Below are 13,285 nucleotides of genomic sequence, written 5' to 3' on the forward strand. Positions count from 1 at the left end.
CGATTCCTTGGTACCACATATATAGAAAAAGCCGGAAGTGGTGCTAAGGCTCAAGTGGTAGAGCCCTAGCCTTGAGAAAGTCCAAGGACAGTGCTCAGGCCCTGAGCTCACGCCCGGGACTGGCAAAAAAAAAAAAAAAAGAAATGTATCCACTAGCCCGTCTGTCCATCACCTTGACAATAAAATAAAATTAAATAAACACAATGGGACGAGTTCAAGATATTATTTGAAATATTTTTATCATATTCAACTTTGGTTTCCAACTTGCATAGCTCAGGGGAACAAAGGGAGATATGTGATGTGTGTTGAAAATGAAAAATAAAAAATAACCCCCTAGATGCAGTGATACCATTAATATTTCTTAAGAGTATATGTGTTCTGAAATATTATATATATATGTTAATGGTGTACTGCATCTAGGGGGATTATTTTTTATTTTTCATTTTCAACCCTTCCAAAATTGGTAATACATTTTTACTTTATAAATATTTTGGGGGAGAGTAAAACAGAAAGTGAGACAAATTCATGCTTTGCAAAGACCCAGCTGTAGTGGTGATTCTAGATACAATTTAGTCCTAAAATTCTGTTAGTTGAACACTAAAGATACTGGTAAACTTATGTTCATTCTTATCTATAAGGATATTTCCATAAACAAGTCTCAAAATCATAAGGTGCTATACTTAAAAGAAACAAAACACTGTCAAATAGAAAAAAAAGTAACCGCTAGTGTCAACCTATACAGAAACCAATTTGCCAATGAGGAAAGATCTGTGGGCTTATAAATAGCTTACTTTTCAGGAAATATCTAACACATATTGGAAAAGTTTTTCTTTTCCAGTAGCAATTTGTGTAATGTAAGGACAAAATACTCCTGTTTGACTATTTAATAGAAGTAATTCATAAGTAAATTCCTTAAACCTAGCCATCACTACCTGGATAACAGATATAAACATAGCTAATTTGAATGATTATCACAAGATTAAAAAGATAATGTTCATGGGAAATCTGCCTCATTGCTTAGCACAAATGGCATAGCCCTCTCTACAAGGTTCCCTTCCCAAAGAGACTTTTTTTATTGCTTATAATGGCTAGCTAAGGGCTTATAATCCAAACCACAATGAAAACACCCAAGACTGTCTCTGAATATGACTTCAAACTTCATTCCAAGTACAAAGAAACACTACTCTGGTTCTCAGGTTTCAAAGGTGAGAAAACACCTGGCACTTGTTCTTGATGAAAATATTTGCAAGGAAGACAGACAACATGAGAAATTACAACATGATGCCATGAATGTTTCAGTGAAGTTGCTTTGCTTTCTATTGTCTGTCCTAAGAGACGATCTCTCAGGAATGGCCTGAAAGGCCACAGGAATTCATAGGTACAAAGGGTAACAGTTGACCCAGGAGAGTTTGTGAATGACTTCAGTGAAATGTCCACAGCAAAGATGACTAGCATTTTGTCAGTCACTGAAACAGACCTGTGGAGGAAGAGCACTTAAAGAGGATTGTGCATCTGAGAAGCGTCTGGCAACAGGTGCAAATTAAGAAGAACTAGCTTGTGTAAAAGAAAAGGCATAGCCACTGTGTCTCACAAATGGTTCTTTTATTTCCTTGCTAACAATGATGAACTGAAGAGGAGCAAAGGCAGAGAGAAGGTCCCTAGAGTACCATGTGCTTGCGTTATGACAAGCTAAAGAACCCAACATATCACTCTGGTGCTGTCGCTAGAGCAGCCAATGCTGCTTTGAGTGGGAAGCAAGTAAGTGTAATTAGATCACATGCTCTACTGCTTTTTTATGTACCTATTTTCTATCAATAGCTGCACGTTGCTGTTTTAAGAGGAAGCAGACATTATCAGTTTAGGTGGAAAAACCTGAAGATCAGAGAGAATGAGTAACTTGCTGCTTAAAATTTTACCTTCTTAAAAACATGGCATAAGAGGAGCAATAAGACTTTTAAATGTTACCTTAAGAGTGAAACACTGAAGACCAGGGATGATGAGATCTGAATGTAAATTAGCAAGTGGAATTGGGCAGCTATGTTGTAAAAGAAAAGGGAAGAAAGGACATCAAGAGGAAGCTTTATCCAAACTAAGGTGGCTCAAGACATGGGCAAGATTATGAATGCATGTACGTGTTGGAATGACAAAACTTTTCTAATCATAAAAATGTGCTTCTGTCTTTTTCAGATCATTTGGAGATTATATCACATAAGAAAAAGTAGAAGCACTCACTAAACTGCTCAGGATCTGAAGCCAGACTGGATTTGGATGTTTACTTTAACTCACTGGGACAATTTATTTTCCCTTGCTAGGTCTCAGTTACCTTGAGTTTAAGGAAAATATAATAATAGTTCCTATGTCAGAGGAAATGTGTGTATGTATATACTATACGATGTCTGGCATAAATAAGAATAAGTAGGCATTAACTGGTATCGCTTGGCTTCTTTGCACCCATTCCTCCATCATTTACTTTGAAAGTAACTGCAGTGTGGTAAACACTGTATTAAGCATCCCAGATTACGGAAAGAGATAAGGGATGATTTCTGTCTGCAAACTATTTGTTTCTTCACACCATGCTCTGAGGTCCAGCCATAATGTTACAGACTACATTGTGGTTAAAGTCCTTCCCTGAACTTTTTGGGTAATAGTGATTTAAACTCTACCATTGTTCCTATCATAAGAACCAACACTTCTACTCTTTGGATCCTTCTTCACACCCTATCCCCCACCCTGCCACCATGGTAACATGAAAATCTATTAAACCTGAGCTCTTGTCGATAATAGGTGTTCTTCCTCACTCCAGACACCATCAGGAAGCCAGTGAGAACATTTCAGTATCCTCCTTCCATGTTTGTGCAGAAACAATCTAACCTAGAATGCTGCTTGCACCCCTGTCACAAAGGACTCTGCTATTTCATTAGACTTTCGGCTTAGGTTGTATATATTATTCATCCATGTATTTTTCTCTCCACAGAGTGTTTTTAAGAAAACATATAGCTTTCTAAACTTTTATTTACATAAACTAGAAACAAATATTAGTGTTTAGAATTTTCAGTTCTGTATTAAATTAAGAAGGCTTGTTTTGGAAGCATCAGTTCCTTACCAACTTTTTAAAACCAACTCATAAAGCTAGTCATTCTTGTGTCTGTTAGCTTCAGGGTTATGGAGGGGTTCAAGGGCTTTGATTCTGATAATGATGGCATTGTCTGAAAGGATTCTAAATTAGACATTTAGGGGCCAGCATTAACATTGCTTGAATAAATGAAAATTGCTGGTAGAAGAGACACCATGTCCCAGTATAACCACAGTACATTAAAATGGACAGATGAGCAGCTGTGATAAGCCTGAGAAAAAATTGAAAAGAGAAATGGCCACATAGATAAATGAGAAGGAAATTAAAATAGCGAGGCACTTACATTTAGGATAACTAAGTGAAATACCAAAATGATTAATGAAAAACTACTTTAATACCAAGAGAACCTGCTAAGAGTAAGTTAGATTGTTAAGACAGGGCAAGCTGTTTACTTATCAAGAAACATAGAAAGTGGCATCCTGACCACTTTGGTTTCCAATATATTTTGTATTTATTCTAGAAAATGTGAAAGGTTCAGATCATAAGGAATCTTCAAGCAGCAACCATCAGATTAGATCGCTCAACTGTAATTGAAAAGATATATAATTAAATAAACTAAGAAATCTACATTTAAAGAGTGAATGACAGAATGAGGCTAGAGACCTAAGAAGTTCTTGTATTCTAACATTAAAGAAATGAAAATATTAAAAAATTAAAAATCTTATTTTGATAATATTTACAAATTAAAATCTTTCTTAATAATTTGACATTCCAAAGGGGAAAGGTGGCCCTGATTTTAGTAGCAACAGAATGATGCTACAATGTTTTACAACTTACAATACATATATTTTTTTTCCCGTGGGGTTTGATCTCAGAGCCTGACACTTGCTCAGCTGGCACTCTACCACTTAAGCCATGCCTCAGGACAATTTTTTTTCTGGTCATGAGGCTTGCACTCTGGGCCTGGGCATTGTCCCTGAGCTCTTCAGCTAAAGGCTACCACCATACCACTTGAGTCACAGACCCACTTCCAGTTTTCTAATGGTTAGTTGGAGTCTCATGGACTTCATGCCTCCACCCTCGGAGCCCACATCCTCCACTGGGCCCCGCTCCTGGGAACGAGGCAGAAACCACTCAGACAGGTTTAACTGAGAGCTACCAGAAAATCCCAAACCCCAGGGCCTCAGCTGGACCCCCCCTGGGAACAGGGCAATAAAACTAGCCATCTGCTAGCTGAGACTGAAGTGCACATCTCCATCCTATGGCCCACTGTGGGGCCACTGGTTGGGCTGAGAGCTAGCTGTGCGGCCACACACATCCTCTGGGAACAGGTCGAACCTATAAAAGCTACGAACTTTGACATAGTCAGTGGCAGAACCAATTTCGCCGAGAACCACAAGTATACACAGATTCCCAGAACCACGAGTCCCAAACCAAGTAAAGACCACCACCTACCGACCACAGAGCAAACCTACAACAACAGTCATCAATGCCTCAGAAAGCACAACCACGAATTACGACATATATAAATAATCAAAGTTCCACACAAAGCCCAAAAGGAAACAAGAGCGAGGGGACGAGAGAAATGTCATCATCCCAAGAAATGACACCTGAAAAGACACGAAATACGACTCTAAACAAGGAGATGATTGTGGACATGACTAAACAAATTAAAGCAGAGTTACAAAAACAATTCCAGGAACATAAGCAGGAAATTACCAAGGAGCTCCTCGAATTCAAAAGAGAAACAGAAGCAAAGATTAATACCATCTCAGCAGATATGAGCAGCTCAATGTCCACAATTAGAGCAAAAATGGATGCATTAAGCAACAGATTGACTGAGATGGACAATAGGACATCAGGAACAGAAGATAGAACACAAGAGCTGGAACAGAGAATCATTAGTCTGGAGAAATCAGTCAAAATTCACCAAAGAGAACTCCAGGACCTGGCAGATGCAGCTAAGAAATCTAATCTTTGTCTAATAGGGATTGATGAGGGGACCGAGTTCCAAGACAAAGGAATGTGACCATTATTCACCAAAATCCTAGCAGAGAACTTCCCCGACCTTAAAAGGGGAAATACTCACAGTATTGAAGGTTTCAGGTCTCCAAACATGTGGGGGAACCCTGCTGCTTGCTATCTGCCCTTTAGCATGTACACACTCAATGACGCAAGCAGTCAGGAGCCAGAGGGTGCCTGGCCCCACCTGCTTGGAGCAAGTGGGGCGTGTCTCAGGACACCATTGGCTGACGGTCATCCTTGTTGATGACATGGCTGCAACTGCTTGATCTGTATTTAGCGAGCACATTTTGTGGAATAAAGTTAGATCTGCACTGAGAGTCTGATCTCCCGACTCTGTATTACTCACGAACGTCCAAGAAGGACAACAACATCTGGTTCCCAGATGTGGGGCACGACTAGCAGGTAAGTGGACCTCTTCAAGCAATTATGTGGAAAGGAATCTTGGAGAACAGGCACCTTTATTTTTATGAAACTGTTCTGTCTCTCTGTCTGTGGGCAGGATACAGGATGAGTGCACGTGGAACATCCCCATCGGGCCGCCATTCTGAGTTGTCCCCAGCTTTCAGCCACCCTGGCTGTAGCACTGGTCGCCGAGACCAGGGTCCCCCTGGAAGAATGCTCTGTCGCCCCTGTAGATAACAGTGCAGGCCAGCAAATTTATCCATCTCTGATTGATCTCAGGCTCAAAAATGAAAGCAGACCTCCCCCACATCCTGGCGGGTCATGTCCCTTGGCCTCCTCAGGAATCCCCTGGGGTGGGGAGCCCTTCCCTCAGTAATCCTCTCCCGTGGTTATTCCCCAGGTGTCCTTTACCCTCAGTCAGACAGCAATCTGCCCTGGCTGATCTAGGAAAAGCAGGAAGTTCCTGGCTCCTAGAAACTCTGACGGGGCCTAGCAGAATCTCCCTGCAGTAAATATGCCCATGCGGGCCACCCAACCACGGCTCCCAAATCTTTCATCAATTCCTAATAATTTGTATGCTACTGAAATAAAGGATTGCCTTTTTTCTATAAGCAGTGGTCTTCCCTTACCAACCCTCCTAATGCAACCCTTTTTGGAAAAGACACCCAGGTTAAAAGCAAAGGCCTCCAGAGGTAAGTAGAAGTTGGGCAACCCCCTTATGGTCAAGGGACACCTTGACCCCTTTTAGGGTTCTTGTCAATAACAGGGCACGTCTAAGAGCACATGTGGGTTTGAGTCCCACTGGCAAGACATGTCTAAAGGTATCTACCCAGCCAAATTTTCTTATTGTTTTGTTTTCCCTCTTGCTTGAGAATGGCCTTCGCCGGTCAGCTACCAGGGAACGGAGATCTCCATTGGGGACGTGCCCCCTGAGTCTAGGGCCTCATGGTCTTTTCCGTCACTCTGATAGTTCAAGGCCAGGCATGCCATCAAGTGTTTGGGGGTTACTTAAAAGTCTCTGCTTCTCTGTCTTGTCCATGTTACATGTTTTTCCTTGTCCGGTTTTGTCCTTAAAATTAGTACCAGTCCTAAATATGGATCCTTGTAATCTTTTGAAAACTTCAGAAAATGTACACGCTTTTAGATGTTTGAGTGTGAATGTGTGAATATGTGTGAGTGAACATGTTCGAGATTATACTTGTGTACAAGTATACAAGTTTATACTTGAAACTAACATACAAAAAATGGGTAGTTGGTTAAATCTAAGCCTAAACTCCAAGCAAAGTCAAATGCCTCAAAGGATTTATATTATTTTAAAGAGGAACTACTTTAAAATCTACTATTGTAATGCATAGAGTTGTTTATATTGTAAACATTGTATTCTGTTTAGCAAAAAGGCATCAGGGAACTTGGAATTTATTTCCTTGAGTTTAAATTTGGAGATAAGTATCAGAAATTTAAATGTGAATTTATCAGTTTGAAAAACCTTGCCTATCTGTTTTTCTGAAAGGACAGGGCCTCATCCTGCCTCTCCCTTGCAGACTGACACTGGAAATCTGAAGGTAAAGTGAGTAATGTGATTAGTATTTCTTAAACTTGCCCCTTAAAATGTATTAAATTGGGAAAAAGGGTTTTAAAAAGAGTAAAAAGGGCTAACAAAATGATTGTTTGATTGCTATTTCAATTTGCCCTTGTAAGTCTGTTTGTAACAGTTTCCAGTGGGCCCACAGAAATGAACAGCAGGTCCTTATTCAGATGTAAATTTGGCCCTTACCAAGTTCCAGGTGAGATTATGCTTAGAGAATCATTTGTAAGCATGCTGTACTAATGCCTGTGTTACTGGGCAGGAACTTGTAAGTATAATAGTGGGTAGTTAAAACTTAAGGTTGTCAAAATTATGGGTAGTTTACAATCCTAATTTTGCTCTAAGCCCTAACTGAGCAGATTTTGGATTGACAACAGCCACAAATTCAGGAAAGAAACCTGTGAACCTGAGGCTATGTGCCTATCAATCTGTAAAGTAGGCTAAGCTTTTAGGGTCCCTGGCCAAGTACAGAGACAACACCCCTAAGTCAGCTTGAAGAAGTTACAGAAGATGGATCTTCGCCCAGATTCCACTCCTGGGACTTTAGCTAGCTTACTCTTGGCCATTGGACCCCTCAAAAACAAATAAAAATGGGGAGATACAGGTACCTAAGGCATTAGGCCTCAAGATAAGCTTGTTGATACTTTATTTACATTGAACTTTTAAAATTTCGATTCTAAAGGATTTTCCCCTGTTTATAAGCATTGGGGCACCATGCTACCTTGCCCAACCCCCTGCCCCTTGTCTGATGGAAGGAACAGTGGGGCAAGGGTTTACCTCATGTGTGCCTTTATAACAAGACACGGACTGGGAATGCTATGAAGTTGGCCCCAGCCCATGCCAGGATGTATACATGCAGACCAGAGAATAGAAGGGTTTCCTTTGTGGATGTCCGCCATCTCCCCTACTTAAAATCTCCATTTGGGTCTTCCAACCCTACAGATGAATTGCCTGAAGAGCTAGGGTGGTAGTCAGTGACAGGTAAGATCCCCAGAGGAGGACAACCTAAGACAGGCACCCTCTCAAGTAAGGCAAGCACCTATTGATGAAATAAATAAGGAGGAGACGTAGAGCACGCCACAAATGGAAACCCATGCACCTCCTGGTCTTGGAACCGCACAAGATGGCGCCAGCGCCCAATCAGAGGGCATGGCTATGGTTTGTGATGTAAAATAAGGCCATCTCTGGGCTATGCCCCTAACCCTTCTGCCCTCTTGGACAGCATATGATCCACCTTCTTTGCATAACTGTTAACTCTCAAGTTTCAGGAATAGGCAATCTACAAGTTCCTGCCACCACAAAATGGCCTCTCAGCAACACCACCACCAGCTACAGCCAGCTGACCTGAGTCCTGCCTCCACCTTCATGACCTCTTCAGTACGGCCCAGGACACTGACCCATCCAGAAAAACCGCCCTGGACTGCTCTGTCAGATAAGGATGCGATGGACTCTCCTCAAAGCTACCTCATCCTATGTCTACCCCAGCATGGGAACCAGAAGAAACAGGAACTGTGGAGGCCCAGAGTAATACACTTGACTTCCAAGCAGGGGACCGTGATATGAACAATTATGAACAATTATCTTCCCTCAAAGCATGCTGGGGAGGATATGGGGGCTGTGATTCCCATTTGCCCCAATCCCTAACCCTAGTCCTCTTCGGCCCACCAAGTCCATTTCCACAGCAGCAGGACCCATGTTTTCTTTAGCTAAGTTGGTTGAGTCTAGCCAATGTCTTTGCACACCATTTAGGCCCCCATCCTACATTCCGTTATGAGTGTCCACAAATAAAGAAAAAGGGGGAGATGTGGGAGTAACCTTCTGCTTGCTATCAAGCAAGATATGATGACACCTGCTCAGCTATGTTCATTTCTGCACTATTCACAATAGCCAGGCAATGGAAACAATCCAGATGCCCTACTGCAGATGAATGGATACAGAAAATGTTCTACATAGCCAACAGGCCAGATAAAATAAGGGCATTTGCAGGGAAGTAGATGAATCTAGAGCGAATCATGTTGAGTGAGACAAGTCAAGACCTAAGGAACAAAAGGCACATGGAATCCTTAATATCTGGCTATTAGATCCAAAAAGTACAAGAGCGAGGACTCAATATTTGCATACCCAATGCTATGGATATGGAATTGGAAATATAAACACAACTACATAGACATACAAACCTATGACTCTATAGACATAATGTTTTATTACATAAATTAATATGTATCTATGATATACAAACCCTTAGCCTAATTTTGATTAAGTTCTAAAAACTAAGTGCCAGTGATTGTATATAGAGATTCCCTTCTTGAACACTCGTTTGTTAAACATGTCATTTGAAATATGATGTAAAAAATGTTAATAAATTTTTTAATTAAAAAAGGTACAACTACTTATTAGAATGACTAAAATCCAAAACACTGACAACATCAAATGCTTGCAAGGATGTGGAACCCTGGTGAAAAAACAAAATGGTACATCTCTCAAGAAGAAAGTTTGACAGCTTCTTATAAATCTTATGTAGACCCATTCCCATGGTGATTGATATGTACCCAAATTAATCAGTTTTGTTACACAAAAACAACCTGCACAGAGACGTTTGTATCAGTCTTATTTGTAATTTCCAAGGCTTAGAAACAATCCAATGCTCTTTAGTAAGTTAGTAGGGGACTAAAATGAGATATATCCAGGTAATAGTGTTATTCAGCAGTGAAATGAAAGTGACCTGAAAACACCATGAAAAAAGGCAGGAGGAGAACTCAAACCTAATGTATGAAGTGAAAGGAGCCAATCTGAGTAAGGAATGCACTGTGATATAATTGGGATCACCCAACCACATTAGAATCTCCAGAAGGCAAAGCTAGGAGATGATCACAGGATTAGTGGTTGCTGGGCTTTAGTGGGTGGGGAAGAATTTTAACGCAGTGAAATGACTCGGTTAGGATACTGTAATTGTGGCTAACAGCCACTATATATTTGTAAAAACCCCATAGAACATACACTAATTCATAAAATAAACTTTGGATGATAGTTTTGCTGAGGTAGGTTGGCTATGACATGAGTGCCAATCTGGGAGGTGATATTGAATTGTGTATGCTGTGTATGTGTAAAGTAGAGATGATGCAGCAAATGACTGTACTATCTGCTCAGCTTTGCTCTGCACCATAACTTGCTCTAAAAATAAAGTTTATTGAGTTTAAAAAAGAATGATTCATAATTACAAGACACACTGTATGATTTTATGAAAAGTTCTAAGAATATGCAAAACTAGGCAATGATGAGAAAAGCCAGAATCCTGGTTTCCTTTGAGAGGACCAACTACAAGAGTTTTCTTATGGTGATGGAAGTATCATGTTTTATGACAGAAGTAATCATTTGCTTGTATGCTCGTGTCTGTATTTTATCTTAGTTTCCGAATACAAGGTATTCTATGAGTATTTTTATTGTTATTATAAAAGTGATGTATAGAGGGGCTACAGTTTCATATATACAAAGTTTTATGTAAGTAAAAATCCTACTGAACTTTGCCTTTAAATTTAAATTAATTCTGGGAACCATTTGTTTTCTGGGGTAGAAGCAAGTTATCTCTGTTGAGTTTTCTTCCAGTAATTTTGAAAGAAATCAGTAGCTAAACTGACAATAGTGAATAGATCTGAAGATTAGCAGCATCAAGAAGTGACAAAACTCTTCCACCCAGATACGACTAGAGCTCTGGTCACTGAGCTTAGCTATAGGCAAGGGATGCGGCAGGGAAACAGACCACAGAGGTCAAGCATAGTGGTGGCAAAACAAAGAATTGCCTTCAAGGTACAAAACACAGATTGGCTCAACTGGTAGAGAGCTCAGGAAATTAGCTTTTCATTTTCATTTTCTCTATACCAGTCATATTGATTTACTGATGCTTTTGAAGTATGCAAAGTATATCTCCTGGAAACTATATTCAACAAACATATTGAAAATAAGTGAAATTTCATTTTAGCTTTGTGTTCTCTTTGAATAAACAAAATTTAAACGCCCTTAAGATGATAACAGGATCACCCAGCTTCATCATGAAGTTACTCAGAACTGTAAAGAAAATCTTGATGTCAAAAAAGCAATCATTTTGCCATGTGCATTTGAATCTCTTATATAATTTATTCAAAGTTGATGGCTAATTTTAAACTGAGATTCAATCAAATTTTTTGCAAACACTCTCATAATGTCACTTTGACTTATATTTTGACTGCTCTAAAATGATGACAGCTCAAAAATAGTTAAACAGTTTTCATTCATATCATAAAAAATATAAAGATAATGTCTGCCTTTAGGATTAGATTTAGACAGTGGGGAAGGTGGTTAGTTGCATTGTTTGTTTTAGAATTGAAAGTATTTTCTCATGTTCTAGAAAGCCTTCTTCAAAGTACTTAACAAATTTTGAAACGTGGCTTCAAAAAGTGGAAAGCCACATCATTCTGCCATGTGACCATCACATGACTTTTCTATTTTTCTCTGTTTTGCTAAGAAAATGATAATGGTGTATTTCAGTCTAATATTAAAACACCATCATGCAGGCTCTTGTTATAGCATGCAATAGTAATCATGTATGATATGATATAAAACGTATTTGCTTATTTTTTTACAGCGAGGCAAAACAATGTTTAATGTGTGCGTATAGATGCACACAGGTATATGTACATGTGTTCTTAGTTGCATAAAAGTTTAGCAGTTTAATGCTTCTGACCTTACCCATGTCCTACTTTTAATTTAGTCAACATAAAATCCACTGGTCATTCTACAGGGCTTGTCTTCCTCACTTCTCACACAGACAAAGCAATGATTCAACCACCATCATCACCAATTATCCTTTCATTTGTGCCATCAGATGATTCAGTCTCATTGGCTTATTACTCTGATATTAAATATGCTGCCTGTACTTTAGAAGTAAGAAACTTTTATAATAGAATGAAGCTTATGACATCTGGCCTATTAAAGCCAAGACTTCAGAAACATCCGTGAGGTAGAGGATGCAAGCTCATATCATTTCTGGTAATAGAAATAAATAAACAAAGCACATAGAAGCCCCTCACTGAAAGTACAACAGTGAAAAACGTGGGTATTGTTCACTCTTTCTTCTGCATGCAGAAGCAAAAAGCACTTTTTGAAAAACCAGTTTAATGCTCATCTTAAATTCTTTGTCTTAAACACACTCACCTAAAATTCAGTGAAGTGGCAGCATGAACTCTTCAAAACCATTTATTTTCTTTCCTTAGAAATGGCAGTTGTTTATGGCATTTGAAGACTTCCCACGTGCTGCATCCAGGAACTGGTAAGTCCTATTTATCTGAAATGAGAAAACATTCTTGTACTAAGCTAAGGCACTTATACTTGCTTGATTACTACAATAGTAAAAGAGAGTTAGGATTAGCTGGTCTAGAACAAATGGTATTTTACAAATTGTTCCTCCATGATTAATAGCTTGCCATACTCAGAACCTTGATTCTGACTTTGCTTTGAGAAATACTTAGAATAGTAGACATTTATGCTTCTTATCATTTTTTATAGACAAGAATGGTCTGACTGAGAGGCAGGGAGTGAGCCTTCAAGATGAAGCCAGCAGAGGGTCTGGAACCAAGCTATCCGAACACAACTCTTTTGTTTTTGGACCATTAAAAAATTCAGAAATGGGAAAATATGAGATTTTTTTCCTGTTTTCCAGGTAAGCAATTTTCTAGATTATTTATCAGTAGTCTAATTTTGACTGAGGTCAAGGAAATGACTACCGAATCTCGAGTTTTCAGACTCACCTGTCCTCTGTGGGGTTCAGCTGGAACAGGTGTAAGTAGGTATACCACAAGAACCGACTAGTCAAAGGCAACCTAAAGTTACTTCATAATCTAGATGACTCAGTATGCTGTGCAGAAACCACACAAGTAGTCAATAATTCACAAACTTGGCTGTTCATGTTCCTTTAGGCTGAGTGGTTTTCACAGAAGCTTCTCTTAATGGGAAACTTCTACATGAGCAGTGAAAGAGGGAAGTCCTATACAACGCCCCAGACTTGACCTTCAACTGCTAGTGGTGGAGGCACTCTCCTGCCACCTCTGTCTATCAGTGTTCTTGCCTTCTCCCTTTTCTCTCTCTGACAACACACAGGGTGTATGCTCATTATGAGAAGATGAAAAGGTGAGAGCAATGGGTAAGCAGGACTACCTCAAGGTCAAGAA

General features: G+C 39.6%; 1 protein-coding gene across 9 annotated transcripts in view; it reads right to left on the reverse strand.

Moving 5' to 3' along the window:
• Dtna (dystrobrevin alpha) overlaps positions 1-13,285 on the reverse strand; it is a 287,652-nt gene that overhangs the window by 163,847 nt on the left and 110,520 nt on the right. For 8 of the 9 annotated variants that reach the window (XM_090353262.1, XM_090353257.1, XM_090353260.1 and 5 more), the window contains exon 2: positions 12,273-12,402. The exons of the other annotated variant lie outside the window; for it this stretch is intronic. The gene's annotated coding sequence lies outside the window, so the exon portion shown is untranslated. The remainder of the gene's footprint in view (positions 1-12,272; positions 12,403-13,285) is intronic. 9 annotated transcript variants of the gene reach the window in all.

Source organism: Megascapheus bottae, chromosome 19, assembly GCF_031878675.1.
Source record: "Megascapheus bottae isolate mThoBot1 chromosome 19, mThoBot2.hap1, whole genome shotgun sequence".
Taxonomy (NCBI): Eukaryota; Metazoa; Chordata; class Mammalia; order Rodentia; family Geomyidae; genus Megascapheus; species Megascapheus bottae.